General features: G+C 42.7%; 1 protein-coding gene across 2 annotated transcripts in view; it reads right to left on the reverse strand.

Moving 5' to 3' along the window:
- ARHGEF25 (Rho guanine nucleotide exchange factor 25) overlaps positions 1–19,996 on the reverse strand; it is an 896,541-nt gene that overhangs the window by 301,158 nt on the left and 575,387 nt on the right. The window lies entirely within an intron of this gene.

A 19,996-nucleotide genomic window follows, 5' to 3' on the forward strand; every position in this document is an offset into this window, starting at 1 on the left:
CTTGTAACCCACCATCGCAATAAGTTCACATGTGAAAGTTTTTAGTGTAATATCAGGTTGGGCCAACTCTTGTCCTAACGCATGCACACATTTCTATGCCACACCTCCTTATTCACAATTGTGTATGGGGATCCTGAATCAGCAACAACAGAAATGTTTACTCCCCCAATAGACATCTCACACATGGGTTTCTTTCTTTTTGCCTTCTCCTCTGTATCTATGTTACGTACATGCGCATCATCCACATTAAGTACACACATGTTAATGTGAGAATCATCTGGAGACTCTGAGTTGTATTCCCCCCCTACTCAATCACCTTAACTCTACCACTTGGTTTTCTCTGGCAAACTTTCTGGAAATGACCTACAATACCACACTATGCACACTTCTGTGTGTCTGCAGGTTAATTTCCTGTCATTAGCCAAATGTCTCCTGTTTCCGCACCTATAACACTTCCTTTAAGAAAAACCTTTGATATTGTTTTTGCGTTCTGTCTCAAACACTTCTTTATTTCTGTATGGAACAGAGTGTGCAGAGCTGACTTCACACCGCTTACTTTGGCCAATACAGCTGAGTTCTCATGCCATACTTTGTTTTCTAAGAGTACGGCTTTGGCACATCTCCCTGTCAACTCTGCTCTCTTGACAATGTCAATCACATCCTGTAGAGGTTTTTCACCTTTGCCCACATTGAGTCTTGAATGGTCGAATTTGCAGCGCTCATTACAATCTGATCCGTTATGAGTTTGTCACGCAGATTCCCAAAACGACATGTGAGAGCCAAATTCTTAAGTACCAACACATAATTCTGTATAGATTCCTCCTTCCCCTGTTTACGGTGGAAGAATTGATATCTATCCGCAACGCAAGCCATAGGTTTGTAGTAACTGTCCAAATCTTCTAAAGCATTTATATACGCATCAAATTGCCCACTAGCACTTTCTTATTAATTCGATTATACACCTTAAGACCACAAGCACCTAAGCAATGCAATAACATTTTGTTCTTCTTCTCCGGGGTTAAGTCCTTGTCATCATCATCAAAGGTGGAAATATAATTCTTGAAATATTCACGCCATTTCTCCCACTTTAATGCAGGCTCACCTACTGCTGGCAAAAATGCTTGTGAAGGAGATACATTATACACATTACCCACAGCCATGACGTAAAGCAAGGTGAAAGGCGATGTGCACATCCGACGCAAATTACAGAGGGAGGAGTATGTTTGCAAAGAAATGAAGGAATGTACACAACCCAAGGATTAGTTTGCTTAAAACTACTGCAGAGAAAATTGTTCGAAGTTACTCAGAAACTATCAGTCACTAGAAAACCCTCCCCAAAGTACCATTATATCTGCACAGGGGCTTCAAGAACCAATAAAGGTAGAATAAGGCTCTCACCACTCCATGAAAATTCTGAACAATGCCACAATGAGAAGCTGTTCAGAACTGATACACCGATTGGCTTTTAATAGCGCTGGATATGCGTGTACAATGCACATGTGCAACCAGTTCTCCGCAAAGGCTGTGACCTCTGAGCAAGCGTGACAGAAAACGTAGATACCTCAAAGATGGACTCACGTACGTAGAGCGAATGTGTTCCAATGTAGAGGACAACGCAGTAAAAAACAACACGTCACTTCCCCAATGAATCTTCTTCAACTGACAACTATGATCAGCTGGCATTCTAGAAAGCCAGCTGATTACATCATAATGCAGGAGGGTGCGCGAGGGGGGTACGGGTGCCTATGGGAAACAACACAGGTAAACAACTAGACAGTAAATTCCAACTTAACATAAGGTAACTTGTGGAGGGGAAACAACATCATAGAACAAACTCTTGGTTGATTACAGATGCCAATTATCAGATTGTCAAGAAGACAAAAGAACAATCTAACGTTTTCCATGTATCCACTCCAGCGGAAGCATCTTGGCAGTGGATATTAAACTAGTTTTGCAGTTTTGTCAGCCTATGAATGTTATTAGATTAAAACTGTAGGTAGACAATCAGATTAGAACAATTGTGCTTAGAATGATGTCAGAAGACAGTGCTAGGTTTAGGTGACAGAGGATTTTTCCAGTTTTGAGAAACTTTCACATATAAAATGTAATCAAAGACCAACTTCCAGAAATAGAATGTTGACAGTGGTCAACATTCTTGTTTAGAATGTTGGCAGAAGCCAAGTTCCATCTCTAGAATGTGAACAGAAAAAACTGTCTAGCTTAGAACAGTGGCAAAGATCATCCTCTAGGCCAGTGCTCGTCGATCTTTTAGGCCATACCTTCCTTTGACTTGGGCCCTGTAAATGAGAGTATAGCTCATATTTCCTAAAAATGTATATATAAAATGTTAAATATTGCAAGCATTCTAAAATTTTAAATATGGGGTTTCAAGTATTTCCTCCAAGAAACGTAGATTAATAACGATATTCAGTCGTTCAGTTACAATGATAACGAGCCAAAAGATGGAAGGCTGTGGGATGAGAGGGCGTTAGAAGAGACAAAAATGACGTCCTTTGTTGATTTTTCCACACAATAAATTCATAATGACATATTTACAAACTTAGTGAGCAAACAAGCGAAAATACATAGGGAGGTTTCTGGATAGCAGGTGGGAGGAGGGTGTTGAACAGAGAATTATTCTAAACAATTCGCTAAAAATTAATATTCGTTGTCACCTTTAAAAGTTGATGGTTCAATCATACCACTGATGGTCAGTTTTGCCTTTTAATGCATATTTTGCCTGGGGCAATGGCAATAAAATTGTCTTGGATCTCAGCGGCATTTGTAAAGTGGCAGACCGACCCAGCCTCAGTTGTTCTTGCTACTGTCAAGACTTGCTGAGTAATGTCACAAGGTCCATGTTCCTGGCGACTATGACAGACGGGTTTTCTTGAGCATCTCCAACCAATAGTTGGTTCAACTTGCATAGCAGCCAGCTCTCGTGTTATATGCAACTCAATATGGCAACTGTGCACTTCCGGTTCAATAAGAGGACTGAACAATGAGAAGCAAATATTCCTGGGACAAACCAGGCAGCAGAGATAAAAGCAGGAAGTATTGGGGTTTTCTTGAGCCTGGCAACATTGCATTGGTTGGTTCTTTTGCAGCTGTCTAGTTCACACCGAGTCTTCCTATGTGCGCACTGTTTGTTGTTGTCTTCATGTTTTATCCGTTCACTAACATTTTCCTCAGGACTTCAGGATGAGCCTGCTCTGAATTATTACCTATACTATTCCCATTACAAGGACTTCCCTTTTGTCATCCTCATTCATCTTCTCATCGTCTCTGCCTCAGAAATATTGCAATATACCAAAGTGTACTACGTTATATACAATTTGTCATTTGGCATTATTGTATGATTAATATTTCTTCTCTCTTTTCAAGGTTGTGAGTGCGCTGGCATTGAACAGAAATCTACTTAGAACCTACAAATGATGACCTAAGCCAAATGATGATGTGAAAAGGAACCTACTAAGCCTAGAATGTTAACATAGGTCAGCCTCAGTCCAAAGATCGCTGGTAGAAGGCAACCTCCTCCAAGCCAAGAATATGTTCACTTCCAATGCAAGAATGTTGGAAGTTGTCAACTTTCTGGCTTAGAAGACTGATGGAGTACAAGGTCCATTCTTAGACTCGTGGCTGAGGCAATCAATCCTCTGTGCTAAGATTGAGAGAAGTCAGCGTCCAAGCTATTCTAATCAACTTTCGAGCTATAATTGTTTTATTTGATGTCAGTCAGTGTTTCCCACTTGAATGATCAACAAAGGTAAGTTCACACCTACATTGGGCCTCAGTTATGAGTGACTCTGTGATTAACGATTCCTGTGCCAACACCTATTTGCTCTAAAATAGCAACTACAAGTGGTGCGATGATGAACATGCCATCAGATTTTTCTACCTATAGATAATCAAGCCCCCATTGCAGAGCCCAATACTGAACCTGCTGCTAAGAGGAAACAAGCATTGAAAATGCAATAGGTCTCGCCTTTAATTAAGTTAAAGCCATTTGCTTTGCTAATGGTATTGTATAGCAAAGCAAATGGCTTTAACTTAATTAAAGGCGAGACCTATTGTCAGTACACCTGTATGTGATGAATGTGTTGAGTATCTATGGAATGCAACCGCTTGGCCTCTGAATTGTGAACGTTCTGTGACACCAAAGTGCAAAAACACTCATCAAGTAAATTGATCAGAAGAACTCAACCATGTACAAAACACAGGTCGCTTTAAGTAGCCTGAAAGATAGTTACATCTCACAGCATGAGTTTGTCCCTTTATGTCAGTGTTGTGTGTCCATCCAACGGTAAAATGTGACAACCAATGATGCACAGTGTGGTTTTCTTCTTTTATTAGTCCCTGAAGAGAGTATGCAGCCTCCAGATGCTTCTAAAATCATATTGGCCAAGTACTTGCAGAGCTTCCATCTGCCACTTCTCATAGAAGCACTGGGAAGGGAAGTAGTACATTAAGTCCAGGACCTAAACTCCCCCATGCCTTCCCAGCTGTGTAGAGGCCAAGTTCAGCTGTTCCGCCAGGTGAAGATCCCTTGGTGCCAGAAGACATCAACCCAGCCCCTGTACTGATCAGGCCCCCACAATCGATTCACAGCAATGTCTTTTTCTACAGCCCCTTACTGATATAGGTGACCATCCACATTGCATAGGTTCCATATAGGAACTATGTACGCCTATGACCTCCATCACACAAAGAGAATTTATTAGCATGTCTGCCACAGTACAAATGAAAACCATATTTGGATATTTGGCTTGATCCCTTCATATATACATTGCCAAACATTAAAATCAAACAGTAAGTGCATTATAGGCTGACTATTGAACCCTGCTTATGCTAACCTGATATGTTGTGATGGGTAAACTGGGGCCACAGGTTGTGCAATGATTCTTGAGGTTGTTGGAGTGGAATGAACAGGAAAGCTGTATCAGGTATGTAAGAAATCTGTGCTTAAAGGGTTTAGTATTCACTGTATACTGACAGCTGTTTTAATAATGAGGCAGGTATGCTGGGCGGCACCTATTAGGGTCTTAGTCCCCTTCCTTCACCATTAATGTGGGTGTGTAAGGTTTCCTGTGCACACTTAAAGTGAAGGGCATCTTGTAATTGTCACTCTGGTGGAAAATGATAAGAAGGGATGGCATTCGGAATCAGAAGTGGGAAGCCAGAGCAATGCTCCTGTCTGTGGCCCTCTGTGTGTGAGTGAGTGTAAGAATAAAAGAAGGATCACCAGTCTCAGGATGCCTGTAAGGGGTGCATTGTGAGACTATATAGGGCCTCCCCCCTGCACATCCATTCATAGACAGGCCCTACCTCCATCTCCCAATATTCTCTTGAGCACGACCTTTGTTGAACCAATGAGGTGTTTCCAACATGCACACCTAAGAAGGGTTTGTGATAGAAGCTCATGGGCCGCAGGAAGTTGTCTTGTAAAATGTATCTTTTTTTAGATAAACCCCTACTGTAGAGGGAGACAGCAGTGGGGCTAGCTTTCAATGTGTGGGGGCCTCCAGTCTTTAGGTCGAAAACCAGGGCTGCTCTGAGCACGGGACCCAAATGAAGTTATTACTGGGCTACGCGGTGCCTGAAGCAGACTCACCACAGAACTCTTGCTAGAGTTTGACACAGTTCAGCTTGCTGTCAAGTGCTTGCACATAACCACCGCCCAGATAGTCATAGTTTGAGACCACTCAGTTCACAGTGTGAACCATACAGCAAGCCCTGAATCCCCTGCCACAAAGAACTCAAGACAGGAACTGGAGAAGTTCAGCTGGCTATGCTTTGTATACAGCAGACCCGCAACAAAACTCATGATAGAGGTTGTCACAGTTCAGCTCGGTGTGCAGTGCTTGCAGAAGTGCCTCTTATGCCCAAACACCTCCAAGAGTATTCATGGGAAGTTGAGAGTTCAGCTATATGTGCAGTGCTTGCAGCAGGGGAGTAACACAGGCCCCTGTGTTGAGGGGGGCCCAACCCTTCCCGAGGCCCCCATTGAGGCCAAGGAATATCTGTGAGATATGGAAGACGGGGGGAGGGGGGCACTATTTTGCCTTACGCCCCTGGCTTGCAGCTGACCCTCCTACCCCCTCAGAGAACTCATGAGAGGTTGACGCATTTCAGCTCTCTCTGCAGTGCTCGCAGCTGCCCCACTAACATAACTCATTATACTAGAGTTGAAACACACTGCTAGAGTTGAGCTTGTTTCCTTCACAGTCTCTCGCCAGCTCACTGCTATCCTCGGGAGTGGATGACTCTGTACAGAGAAGCATATTTTTAAAAGCAAACCCTCTACCTGAAGCCAGCCCTTGACCACGAGTACTCGAGCACAAAGTGAAAGTCTGGACCGAACGTTACTCAAGCACACAACAAGAGAGCTTTCAGCAGGAGTTAGTACAGTAAAATCATGACAGTGCCAAGATGGCAATCACTTCTGCGACCGTTTCTAATATTATTTTCCAAGAGGCATTGATGTTCTATTTAATTCTTAGATATTGAAGAATGTTTGTCCCGCACTATAAAAGCGTACAAGCGTCCAGCTTTTCGACTGCACTACCAAGACGTGGACCCTTTACAAAGATGGCCAGTCAACTCTTCCTGTTCAGCAACCTACCTGTTTTCTCATTGGTTAAACGCACTCTCAGTCATATGACAAATGAATCACTTCCTGTTCTGAGCATTTACAGAGAAAAAAGACCTGCATTAACTGCATAGAACAGAAAACTACTAGTCTTAGAAATAGCGAACGAAACACAAGGTAACATGAATGGTTGTACTGCTGCACATCTGATTTTGGTATTGAACACCAGCTATTGCTCCTTAGACTTCTTTGTATGACACTGAAGGATATAAATCAGAATCTCTGGTTGTTATCGCACGCTAGTCATCGTACTATTTTCGCTCTTCTACTTTACCAACATGGAATTATGTATGCTGTGCTTGGGAGTATAGTAATCACATTATTTAACCAGTAAAAAAAAGCGCGAGGAATCCAAAACAAATAGCAAGTAAAAAAAAGTGAAAGTGCGAGGAATCCAAAACTAATAGCAAGTAAAAAAAAGCACAGTCCGCCGATTTCTTGTCTTTATGGGGCCATGTGTTTGAAACACATGGCCCCATAAAGATAAGAAAGCTTTTACAACGGGAGGAAGGCAGACGAGCCCGTCCAAATGGGCCGTCTGACAAAGAGAAAAGTCTACGTCAGACAAACCTCTTATCCAATGGCTGGCCACCGTTTACCATAAACGGTGACTCCAGCCAATGGAAAAGAGGGGCGGAGCTTAAAGCCTGTTACAGAAGCTACTCCAAAACATAAAATCTCGCCAGCGAGACTTCGCATGTGCGCAGCCCACGCCAGGCGAGACCTAAAAATGTGGGAAAAGAGCAAAACCAAATCGAATGAAAAATCTAAAAATAAAATTACCACAGCTAGCAAGCGAAGGAGAACCAAGTATCTCACAAACATACCCCGCTAAAGCAGTTCTGGGTTGGAGGGTTTTTAGTAACTCAGGAAATGTGGCGCTCTGCTAGTAAACGTGCATATTAGTAGGTACAGAAGTGTATGGTGCAACAAGGTAAGGGGATAAGCTCTATAGCCCCTCATTTTTTAATAGGAAAATCCTACACAGTTACAAAGTTCAACAACAACCTGGGCATTTATAAAAGTAATTGAGCAGTGTAATTGTATTCACACAATTCTAGTGAATTAGAGACAATGGTAAAATGTCCTTGTTGGTATAAAGTTGCTTTGTCTTTTATTCCATTTTCATTAAAGCAAAACAGAAACCAGCCAACACGTGTTTCGTCGCATTGTTATATCAAAGAAACACTGTGATGCCGGTGATCCAAAGGTTAGGTCTGTCGTGAGTCTCTTCAGGGTAAAGATGCGGTCGTGTAGGAGAATAGGATCTAAAGCGTGTGTGCTTGGACTTCTCACGGCAGTCTGCTGTGTTCCGGGTAGGGACCTAAACTTTGGATCACCGGCATCACAATGTTCCTTTGATATAACAGTCCACCACTCTAGAACTTCATATTAGCCAGCCGGGTCGGAATTATCACCGCGGGAGCGACTACCAAGATTTTCTCTTCTCCATACAGCCCTGAGGCAGTCGCTGAACTATTTTCCAAATGCAACGAAACACGTGTTATGTGTGCTCAGGTTTTTGTTAAACTTTACACCCCGCTAAAGCAAACTCTGTAATGATTGACGAAGCGAGGTGGAATATGCTTGAGAACATGATGTCTCTTCTTTTAAGCTGTTAATATACAGACTTACAAAGATAGAAGAGCATTTAGGTTCACTTGGGTCAGCGGGTGCACCAAGGGGAGGGACGGCAGTAGTAAGATCGGAAAATTTTAAAGGCCAAATCTGCGGGGGAGCTCAAGGAGAGGGAATTATTCTGCCAGAGCCGCCCTCTCTAAAGGTACCCTCGGTTCCCACTTTACGTCCCGCTGGTTTTGAGCAAGCTCCCAGCGGGTCTGCTAAGAGACCTGTTTTGTGGGGGGGGCCTCGCAGCCAGATAGAATATTCTCTTACAGGGATGAGAGGGAGGAAATACACGGGGCGAGAGCAATACCTCGGGTGGAAGACAAGAGAGTGAGAAAGGGGCACCAGCCGTACCCAACATTAGATCTCCCAATGCCGCTTTACCTCTGGTGCTGGTTCTGGCAAATATCCCAGAACTGAGGGATGGGCAGAAAGAATCTACAGAACTGCTGATGGACAAATCCCTATTCTGGATAAATAAATATGGAGGGTTGGGGACAGAAAATAACGGGGGTATAGCCCGTAACATTATAATGACAAGAAGAGTGAGCTAAGTGGGTACCTTACAGAAACATTTAAAAGGAGATTGCATAGTAGTTAATTTTAACAATCTGCAGGTGATGAGCCTTTTGAAGCATCAACTTTGTGATATATCACTTCCAGGCACCCAGATCTTTGCCTTGTCTTTGGATTTCTTCTATGCCCTCGTCCCCTTGGGTAAACTAGGCATCCATACCCAAGCATATGGAAGGTTTAGGCCCTAACAAAAGACCTTGAATACTCTAGGCAACTCGGGAAACTACATCTGAGAAACAGAAAATAGATTTGCTCCTTTAGCGGGACTCGATAGAACTGACTACCCATTGTGGATGTACCCCGACAAGCCGCAGAGCACATAGAGGGAATAATACATGAGGAAGCAATATCTCCAGGGGCTATAGAAGGAAACAATGAGAGCTGAATTAAACTAGCTTCCTGGAATGTAGCTGGCATTAAGGGAAAGGTGGGCAATTCACACTGGTTGGGCGTATGGCAAAAATATGATGTCATTTGCTTACAGGAGACCTGGGCTATTGACCAAATTGCCATAGATGGGTATCGTTCTTTTCAAACAGAGGCAGTCCCTGCACACACAGGTTGAGCCAGAGGGGGGCTATTAACATTAATACTCTCCCTAAAATATTAAAGAAATTCCTGAAGGTTTTCCCATCTTTCCATTTTCTGCTATTAGAAGGTTCAGGGGGGCAGGATTGGGTATTGATACATTTTTATAATAACAATTTTGGAGCTAATATGAACTTGGTGGTGACACAATTGGAAAATGAGCTTGACAAAATGGGGGACGGAACGAGGGAGAATTTTAACATTGTGTGGGTGGGTGATTTTAGTACATATCTGTGTAAACACTCCACCAAGCCTGTCTGTGGTATTGTGGACATGGAAGGGGTCCCGGCAATCCATTTTACCCATCACGAATATGGCCAGAGCTTGAATAGAATAATGTCTATCAGAAATCTAGAGATAAGAAACAATCTGGCAGCACCTTCTGGGGAGTTTATAAAGACCTTTATGCTCAAATGATTATGAGTCAACTATTGACTTCTGAACCCCTTGGGGGGAAATTGGCACAATTGGAGTCAATATTTACCACTTTTAGTGATCACGCCATTCTCTCCCTTTCCATGGCATTGGGTTTGCCTCGAGAGAGATGCAGAACAAAGTCATGGAGACACTGGTTTTTAGAAAGAACGGATATCAACTAAAATGGGACAGCATAGATAAGGAAAATACAATCCATGAAATAGTATCTAAGAACATGGATTGTTTATAAAACTGTCTGGATTTAAATTTATCTGAGCACCTTATTCTTGATTTTACTAAATTATTAGAGGCAATAAAAAGGCACTGTCCCATAATAGAACTTTAAACAGAACTCCAGTAAGGCGATGGTTTGATCATGCCTGTTCTCAATCACTAAAAGCCCTTCACGAAGCTCTGAAAGAAGCCCCCAGAGATCAAGGGAAGATAAAGTCAATATGCAAGGCATATAAAGAATCAAGGAAACAAAGTGAAAAGACCCTGAAAGCTGGGGCCTGGGAACAATTAGAAAGGGCTGTTCTTACTAATAATAGCAGGGATTTCTGGCGAGTGGTAAACAAGCCCGTATATTTAAAAAAAAAAATACCTACTCGACAGTTAATGTATGTAAACCTTCCCGTCTCAATGTACATAGACGAGTCACCGATTCAAAGATAAAAATGTGGGTGTGATACTATCGTGACAACCTGCCCCTCACTCTACCCTTCTAAGACAATGTCATCTTGAAAAAAGGACCTGCCCCACATTAGTTAGGGGCAGGTCCTTTGCTGTTGAGAAGGTGTAGAGTGGGGGGCGACCTGTTTAAACCTCTTTTTTCTTCCCCCTTAGGCTCCTAGTAGTTTATAATAGAGTGGTAAACAAGCCCTATTTTAAAGATGTCAAGGACCCAATTTTGGAATCTTGGGAGAGGACACCTGAGTGGCTCATTCTGAGAAAATGTTTAGGTCTGGAGAAATTTAGATTGAGCATTCCCCTGCCTTTTGGCTCACCCAGAGCCCCTCGTATTTACTGTTGAGGAAATAACAAGGGGTTTGGAAAGATGCAGTAAGGCAAAGGCCTCGGGCCCAGATGGGGTCCCAATAGATTCTTTTCTAGAAGACCATGTCCCATGGTCCCCCTTATTGCAGAATGTATTCAACGCTATAGCTAAGGCAGGCCCCCTGTCTTCATAGATTACGTATAATGATTGTGGGAGTCCACAAACAGAAGATCAATGCACCGAACGTGACGAGTTCTCTCAGAGTTACATCACGCTCCAACTGAACTGCGAATCACTGTCCTTTCCCTAATGAAGGGCCAAAACCTGGGCTCGAAATGCATTGGACTTGACCAAAGGATTGTGATATGTTGACAAAATAATCAAGCTTTGAATATTGGATGTTGAAACTCCTTACAAAATACTTCATGTGAATAAAAGACAATGAAACATTTCTGAACAGCTACAAAGTGTGTGAAATCTCCATTTCTTGTGGGAAACATCAGTGTGCACATAAGGATGGGACCAGTGGTCCACAGGCCCCACAATCATTATATGTCATAGACGACGTCGTAGGACACTCGACGCCACTTATGGAGCACCTAAAAAATTGAGAAAAATTGAGTAACAATTGAACTGTGATAATCTGCTGTGCATCAGTCCTATTATTATTTTCATAGATTACGTGGCATCATTCTGATTTATAAACACAGACCCCAAAACAACATAGGTAATTATCGGCCCATATCCCTGTTAGACAGCACCTCAAAACGAATGGGACGGTTAATATTACATAGGCTGGAGGAATGGGCCTCAGATAGAAACATACTGATTCCAGCCCAATATGGTTTCCAGGAGGGGAAGAGGTACGGTCGACCAATATTTGAATTTGAGCCTTGTCATGGAGAAATATACCAGGGCAAAAAGGGAAAAATCTACATGGCCTTCATGGATCTCTCAGCCGCATTCGATTGTGTGAACTACAGCAAACTATGGGAGATAATGGAATCCATGGGGGCTGATCCGTCAATTGTTAGATGTATTCAACAGTTATATTCCCAGAATAAATATTCAGTGCGGTATGGTAAGGAAGGGGAATGTACCCGCTCCTTTTGTATTTTACGGGGGTTCAGGCGAGGTTGTGTCCTCGCCCCATTCTTGTTCTCATTATACACGAATGGGGTCGAGGCAGAGCTGGTGGGCATGACCCTGGACGTTCGGAAATTTGGTTCCCTAACTCTCCTGTTGCTCGCTTATGCTGATGATACTGTCCTAGTTGCCAGAACAGGTAGGGATTTACAACATATGATAATGGCCTAAGCCTCCTTTATGACTTATTTCGATTCGGTTAATGAATCAAAATCTTTTATCCTAATAGCAGACCCTACAGGGCGAGGAAAATTAAAAAAATTTCATCTAGGGACCCGCAACATAGAGGTAGTAGATTATTTCCCTTATCTGGGAGTCATGTTAACAAGGGCCACACCAGGACTAACATGGTTAAAAACAGGGAGGTAGTGATGGAGAGCAGTATGGCAGCAATCCATACATTTGTTAAGAAATTGGGAACCAGACCCATTAAAGCCATAACAAATATATATAAAGCTAAGGCAGTTTAAGCAACAATTTATGGAGGGGTCTGGGGAATGTCCTCAACTGAGGAGTTACAGATTCTTGAGGACAAATTCATGAAGCTGCTGGTTTCTCTGCCGGTGTCATGCTGTCATTTTAATTGTCAAGTGGAATTGTATTTCCCCTATATTAGCAACCTGGTAAGGGTTGCCCCTTTAGCTTTGTGGCACTCAACTTGGAGGAAGAACATGCTATTTCTAACATAACACATTATAAAGGATTGCCTTAAACTAGACAACGTTCAAAAAGTAGGATGGTTGCACTACATAAGGTCTACTTTGAGCACCTTGGCTCTCGAGGATTTGTTTAGAAACACTAGTGATTGCCTTCAAATATCTAAGAAGGATTTAAAGGAAAAATTCATGGCTAAGGTGGTACAAGAAAGAATGGAGTCAAACAAAGACAATTCATCAGTCAGGATATATCAAAATCTCCCGGTTTTAGCAGAAGGTGATTATTGCTACCTAGAGGAAATTCAGAATCTACAGCACAGATATATCCTAGTAAGATTCCGTATGAATTTATTTCCTCTGATGGTGGGTTACCCGTCAGGAACATTTAAGCATTGTGATTTGACTGTTTGCCCATGTGATGGACTGTCGGAACAATCAGACCTTCATATTACTTATTTTGTGATTTGTATAAAGTGGAAAGAGAACGTTTCATACTACCTGCTCAGAGACAGTATCATTTTAGACATTGTAGAGTGGCTCTTGGATTTGTTAAAACACTTAGCAATCCTTTTATTAGTTTTGTAGTAGCTAACTTACTTTGGGCCTGTATAAAGAAAAGGAAAATCACTAGCCATTTGCAGCAATATTAATATTTACTTGAAATTTCTTTATGTTGTGAATTTATTGAAATGTTATGCTTTTATCATTGATGCACTGTGCTTTTATGATCTGTTTCTTCCAAGATCGAATAAAGTTTTATGATTGATTGATTGATTGATTGACTAGTTGACTTATTCAATCAACACTAACTTCTTCATATGGATACCTCTTGGTCCAGGAAGATCCCTATCACCTGCAGAGCCTCTCAGTGTTACATCTTGTCCACCGCCATCTTCAACGTGGACATAATGTCCTTTATGACTCTAGTCACTGACAACATCAAAATTCACCAATACACCAATAAAGACTCCTCCCCTCTAGACATCCAAATCTTTAAACACTCCCTGCACCTCATCAGACTGATGTCCAGCACGTATCTGAAGCTCAAACATATCAAGACAGGATTCCTACCATTCACCAAGAACATTAAGCAACAGTTAGTCTAAACATGGCACAATTAAATGAACCTGCACGGTTTCAGGCACCAATTTTCATCCAATGACAAGTGATTTGGATTCACCCTAGACACCAAAAAAAAAGACAACCTAGTATTGGCTCCAGCAAACCTAGTACCAGTGAAAGTGAAACTATTTCTCCTAGACAGCAACTTAAGAGCTGCTGTTTAAGCCATCACATTCTCTTATCTGCTATCAAGGCAGCAATCGACCAAGCTAAGATAAAGATATGGCTGTGCTCCGGAGGACAGATAGTGACCACAATTCACTTCATCTAACGATGAAGGGCTACATAATTGATAGTAAAAGTGGAATGACTCCCGCTCAAATAGGAGTGCTATATCCCTCGAATATCAAACACACGTTGAAGTGGTCTCTTACATTAAACATACCCCACAAGTAATATCCCAAATCTATGCTAAATTAGCCGAAACACTCAAAAACCTGTCAAAGAATGTGAATAGCCCCCCTAACGCAAGCGATACCTAGATTGTACATGAAAAACTGTTTGGTGACATAAAATCGCTAAACACCAGAGATTACAACATGTTGAAAATAATGGCGGCAGTAAAAAGGTGTGGTTTAATAAAAATTGTAACAATGCCAAAACTGTACATGCAATTAAGAGCAAAGACCAGAACACCATAAAAATAGCAAGGAACATATTTAAGATTGTGCAGGTGATTGCAAGGGCAGAGTGGTACAAGTTCGTTTGGCATGATCTACAGGTAGCTGCCAAACAGGGGCTAATAGAACATTCTGGCACATAATAGCACGTTAGTTGCCGGGCAATATCGAAGGCAGAATTTCACATACAACCTCAAACTTTGATAGCCCATTTTCAAGGACTGTATGCCGAAACAGAAAATGTAACTCAAAATAATTCTGGATCAGAAACATACATTCCTTTAAAATATTTGACCTCACTAGTAATCACGCTTGACGAAACCTATCATATATGATGTGGTAAGGCTCCTTGTCAGACAAGATCCACGGAACTTGTTTGTCTCAGAACTCCATATATGGGACCCTTACATAAACAAATTTACTAACAGCGGTGCTGAAATTGTGCCAATATATAAACAAGCATTTGCATGCAATAGGTCTCGGATTTTAGAAACTTTGACCTATTGGTATTGTAAATGACAATGCCTTTTATTATTGTAGGTTTTTTTTTAACACATACATAAATGGCATTGTCATTTACAATGCCAATAGGTCAAAATCTCCCAATTCCGAGGCCTATTGCATTGCACATTTTCATTTCATTTTACTGCCATGAAGCTGCCAGGAACTTCCAAACACCTGGCATTTGTTAACCAAATTTGGCCGCAGATACCGTCGAAAGACTCAAAACAAAAAACACACTGTCAGCTCTTGCAATTCTCATATCAGAACCCTATCAAAAGCTTCCATAAAATAAACAAAATGTTAAGAAGGGAGAAAAAACCACACAGATCTTTTAATAACCATTCTGGATGTTACAAAAACTTCAGAGGTCTGCTGGATATTGGAAAAAAATCCTGAAAGCCTGAGCACATGCTGGATATCAGCACATTTCTGCAAACAACAAGCCTTGCTTGTCGCTCACAGTTAATCGTCCGTTCAGTGTGCTGCTGCTCCTGTCTAGAGTGCCAAGCAAGGATAGAGGCAAAGTAGACGGTCTCGTGGAGGAGGTGGGTCTTTAGGTCTGGTTGGTGGTGGTGAACAGACAAGGGTGACGGGGTAGGTGGGGGATTGAGATAATGCTGGCTTTTTAAAAGCAGTGGCCATACAGAATGCTGCTAGCAAACCAGAAAGAGTGGGATAGGGGAGCATGTGAAAGCGGGCACCTGGGTTAAAGGGAACACAGGTGCCTGTGTTTAGATTTAAAGTGGGCATCCATGTTAAAGTGAAAGCGGGCCTCCGTGTTACAGTGGAAGCGGACGCCCGTGTTAAAGTGAAAGTGGGCACCTGTGTTGTTATTAAAAGATGGTGCCCATGTTAAAGTGAGACTGGGCGCCAATGTGATTGAAAGCAGGTGCCTGGGTTATTGAAAGCGGGAGCCAGTGTTAAGGGTAAACTAGGTGCCCATGTTGTTAATTTAAAAACACATGAGATAAGATGAAGCGAGGCCGTGCTGCTTACAAAAACACAAGTGGTTCCAGCTGAAGCAGCGGATGTCCTGCCTGCAGTACGAGAAACGTAATAAAGAAAATAGTGCTTAAAGACTAAATAACACGTACCGTGTAACAACCGAAGTAAAAGGGCCAGTCGCCATGGGAGGTTACAAATGAAGACAAGGTGGTACTAATGTGGGATTAACAAGACTACGAATCACAAGCCAGCATTTACAAAGGACAATGACACAAGCCAATGTCAAATATGGGCGGAGAGTGTGCGGGGCTTCAAGTGCATACTTCAATAAAGCATGCTTTGCAGAGCAGCGCATGCGATGCCCAGGCTCGACCTGAAAATGGTGCATGTATGTGATGCACCTTCTCACTGTAGGCTAACTGTAGGCGAAAAAAATATGTTGCCAAATATTGGGCACATTATCAATGTGGATTGAAGACAACAAAGTACAATCCACTTTACAAGCCAGTTTCCAGAGAAAGATGAACATAGTAGATCAGGTCTTTAGGTTCTGCATTATGAATTGGAATGCTGTGATACTTCGGACCAGATGCCCCACTGTAAATTATGGAGTGTACTGAATAAAATGGAGGTCTCAGAGAATATCCTTTCAATTTTAATAAGGCTCCATAACAATAATTAGGCCCAGGTGAGATAGGGTAGTAAGGTTGAATTAACATATCAACTAGCGGTAAAAAAAAAGGAGTAAGGCAGGGATGCAACCTGTCCCCAATGCTTTTTTCTGTATATATTAACGATGTGATTACCCATTTAGATATCCTGGCCAGTGATTCCCCAAAAATTGGACAACTCAAATTTCTGGCCCTGCTTTTTGCAGATGATACACTTTTATTATCCAAAACTCCAGTAGGTTTACATCCCTACTAAATCGTTTTATGGACTTCTGCAAGCAGGCTGGACTGGAACTAAACATGACAAACAACAAATATATGTCACTCAATCCTTACAAATCTTAAAAGAACAGTTTAAAAGCAGAGGACGAAAGGTTAGAGAGAGTAGCTAACTTCAAATATCTTGGTGTAAGATTGACAGATAATATGAAGTGGCCATCCCAGATTAATAACTGAGACCACCACACTAACTTTTCCACCATAATTGGAGTGATGGTTATCAAATCTTCGAATTACCCTTCCATTTTGATCCATTGAGCTTGTAGCTTCTCTTGCAATGGAGGCATCTTAGAGGTGCCAGATGGACTAGGTTTATTACAGAAGAGATCATGCCCAGCAGCGACTTGTACAGCCGCACTGAAACAGATTGTTTTCTGGAAATTTTTAAAGCCAACTTTGTTAACCATTGTTGTCTGTCCTGTGAGAGAAAGGCTTTGTTTAATTTTGTATCCAGGTTTGCTCCTAGAAATATTATCTTCTGCTTTTGAATAGTTGAGTACTTTCAGTGGTTCACAGTGAGACCCAGTTTGCGAAACAATGAGAGGCAAGCTTTTGTAGCTTTGGACACTTGCAATGGTGTTGAGACTTTCCGCTGCTAGTCATCTAGGTGGGGGAATACTGGATGACCTTTTTTTCTCAGAGTAGTTGGTACCGGGGCAAGGTATATGGTGAATATGCTTGGGGCTGACTTTAGGCCAAATGGGAGGACCCTGAACTGGTAACGGTGCGGGCTACAGTCAAGTGCAGATATTTGCGGTGCTTGGGATGTATATGGGGATGTGGAAATACGCATCCTGTAAGTCTAGAGATGGCACATAGACTCTGCAGTTTAGGAGGTGCAGGATGTCGGAGAGAGTGATCACGCAAAAGGGTTGTTTGCGTAAGAATTTCTTTAGCTTCCAGAGGTCTAGGATGGGTCCCAACTCCCCCGTTTTCTTTCATATAAGGAAAAAACATGGGAAGAATCCCATACCTTTCTGGCAAAATTGAGCTTTATTGATTGCTCCCTAGGCAAGCATCATGAGGGCTTCTTTTTTCAATAAGTGATGACGGGGGTGCACTCCCCTTGGAGAATTGTTTTGTGGTCTTTTGATAAACTCCAGGGTATATCCATAGGTGACCAGGTCCAATAACTATCTGTCTGAAGTTATTTCTCTCCATTGGTCGCTGTTTACGAACTGTGGCTTGACAGGGGGGCTGCTTTAGTTGAGGCCTTGTTTTGTGTCTGCTTTGTGGGCAGTGGACGGTACGGTTGTTGCAGGTAAGCAGATCTGTATTGAGAGTGGAAGGGCTGTTATTGTTGGGAGCGCTGATATCTCCCTCTGTAAGTTGAAACCCCCATTGCCCGCCCCCCACTCGAAAGCGCAACTTTTTTATCTGAAGGCTGCTGAGGATCTACCGGTATCTATGTATGTTTGTTTTGATCACCAACACAGCATCGTCTTTGTTTTTTCCAAACAGGGTTTACCCATTGTAGGCCGTATCCAGGGTCTTGGACTGCAATTCCGGAGTCAAGGATGTAGCTTTGAGCCATCTCTCCCATCTTAAGACTGCTGCCACTGCTAGTTGAAGAAGGCAGTGGAGGCGATGTCCACCGTACAATCTATTATTTCTGATGAGGTGTGCTTGCCTTCCTGCAAGATTTTCCTACTTTCAGATCTTCTGTCCTCAGGCACTAGCTCAATAAGGGCGCTGGTATCCGACCACATCTGCTGATCGTAGTGACCCAGAATTGGCAGAGAATTGGCTGCACAAATGCTGATGGCAGAGATGGTGTAGAAGTACTTGTCAATATGGTCTAAGCACCTGTCTTCTTTGTCTCATGGCACAGAGATGGGGACGGAAGGATTTTTGTAGCAATGTTGAGCTGCTTGCGATATCACAGAATCTGGTTTGGGATGTCCGGTGAGGCAAGGGAAGGGAATCCTCTGGAACCCTGCATTTTTCATCAATCCGCGGCAGAACTGCAGCCACAGTAGCCGGGCTCTATAATCTTAATCCCCTCCTCTCAGACATAATCAATGATGGGGATAGCTCGAACTGACTTCCTCGCCTGCTCTTTAAAGTCATATAAGATGCATTCAACCTGCTGGATTGAAATTGTCAGTTGAAACCTTGTCCATTAAAATATGAAAGCCCCCAATGTCCTCTGGGGAGAGTATACTGGCTGTGGAGGCAACTGAGTGGGGATAACATAATCGTCCCAATCATCTTGCGGAGGCTGAAGTTCTGGAATCTTGCCCTCTTCCATTTGATCATCTGATCATGATGGGTAGTTCCTTTGCGGTGCTGCCATGTTGGAAGCAGGTGTTAACCTGGGCATAATAGGTGGAGAAATGGCCGTGGAGTACCAGGAGAGGTTGGCTGAGGTGGAACCACTGGATGCTCCTGCAGAGGTTCAGGGAATCTTTTCCTGTAAACCTGCAGCAAAGCCTGCAGATCTTGAACCACTGACATGGGCTCATGTATGCCACCCTGTCTGGGCTACGGATCGACACGTCTCTTAGTAGGAGGGTCATCATAATGCTGATAGTACTGTTCTTCCTCTTTTATATCATCTCCTGGTATTTGACTTGGGGTTTTGATGGCTGTGAGCTGCCTCAAAAGGCCCCACATCATCAGACTCTTCCAGGTCTAAAAGGTGACTTGAGGGAAGAGGAGAAACTTTGCTGGGAGAGGTCAATTCAGGCATCAGTGTTGAAATGTTATCAACATTGCCATCGAGGAGCTGGTCACTGGCCTGTGTCAGGTTGCAGTGAAGGTTTAGGTGTCCTAGGTACATCTCCCATCAGCGGTTTTATCGTTGTATGTGTCATCGTTGACAGTGTCTTCGTCGATGATGATAGGATCCTCGTCAATAGAATCGGTGCATTGACAAATGTTGTCATCTTCGCCGTGAACAGTCTCATACACAAGATGGTGGTGACCATCATCGCCATCAATAATATTGCTGCTGATGGTGCCTTCAACAGGGCTCTAAGAGGAGTCTTGTGCCTCATCATCGACAGTTCAGAAGAAGATGAAGGTGAATGTTTCCCACCCTTAGTAGATGGTGTGCTGCGTTCAGAGGAGGCAGCCTCTGTGGAGATGTGCTTCTTTTTCTCCCTTTTCAGAGGTTTTGTGGACTGATGAGTTTTGAGGACCTTTCTGCTCTCATTAGATGTCCCTTGGTCAGAGGATCTAACCCTCTTGTGAGTCGT

This window comes from Lissotriton helveticus, chromosome 1_1 (genome assembly GCF_964261635.1).
Source record: "Lissotriton helveticus chromosome 1_1, aLisHel1.1, whole genome shotgun sequence".
Taxonomy (NCBI): Eukaryota; Metazoa; Chordata; class Amphibia; order Caudata; family Salamandridae; genus Lissotriton; species Lissotriton helveticus.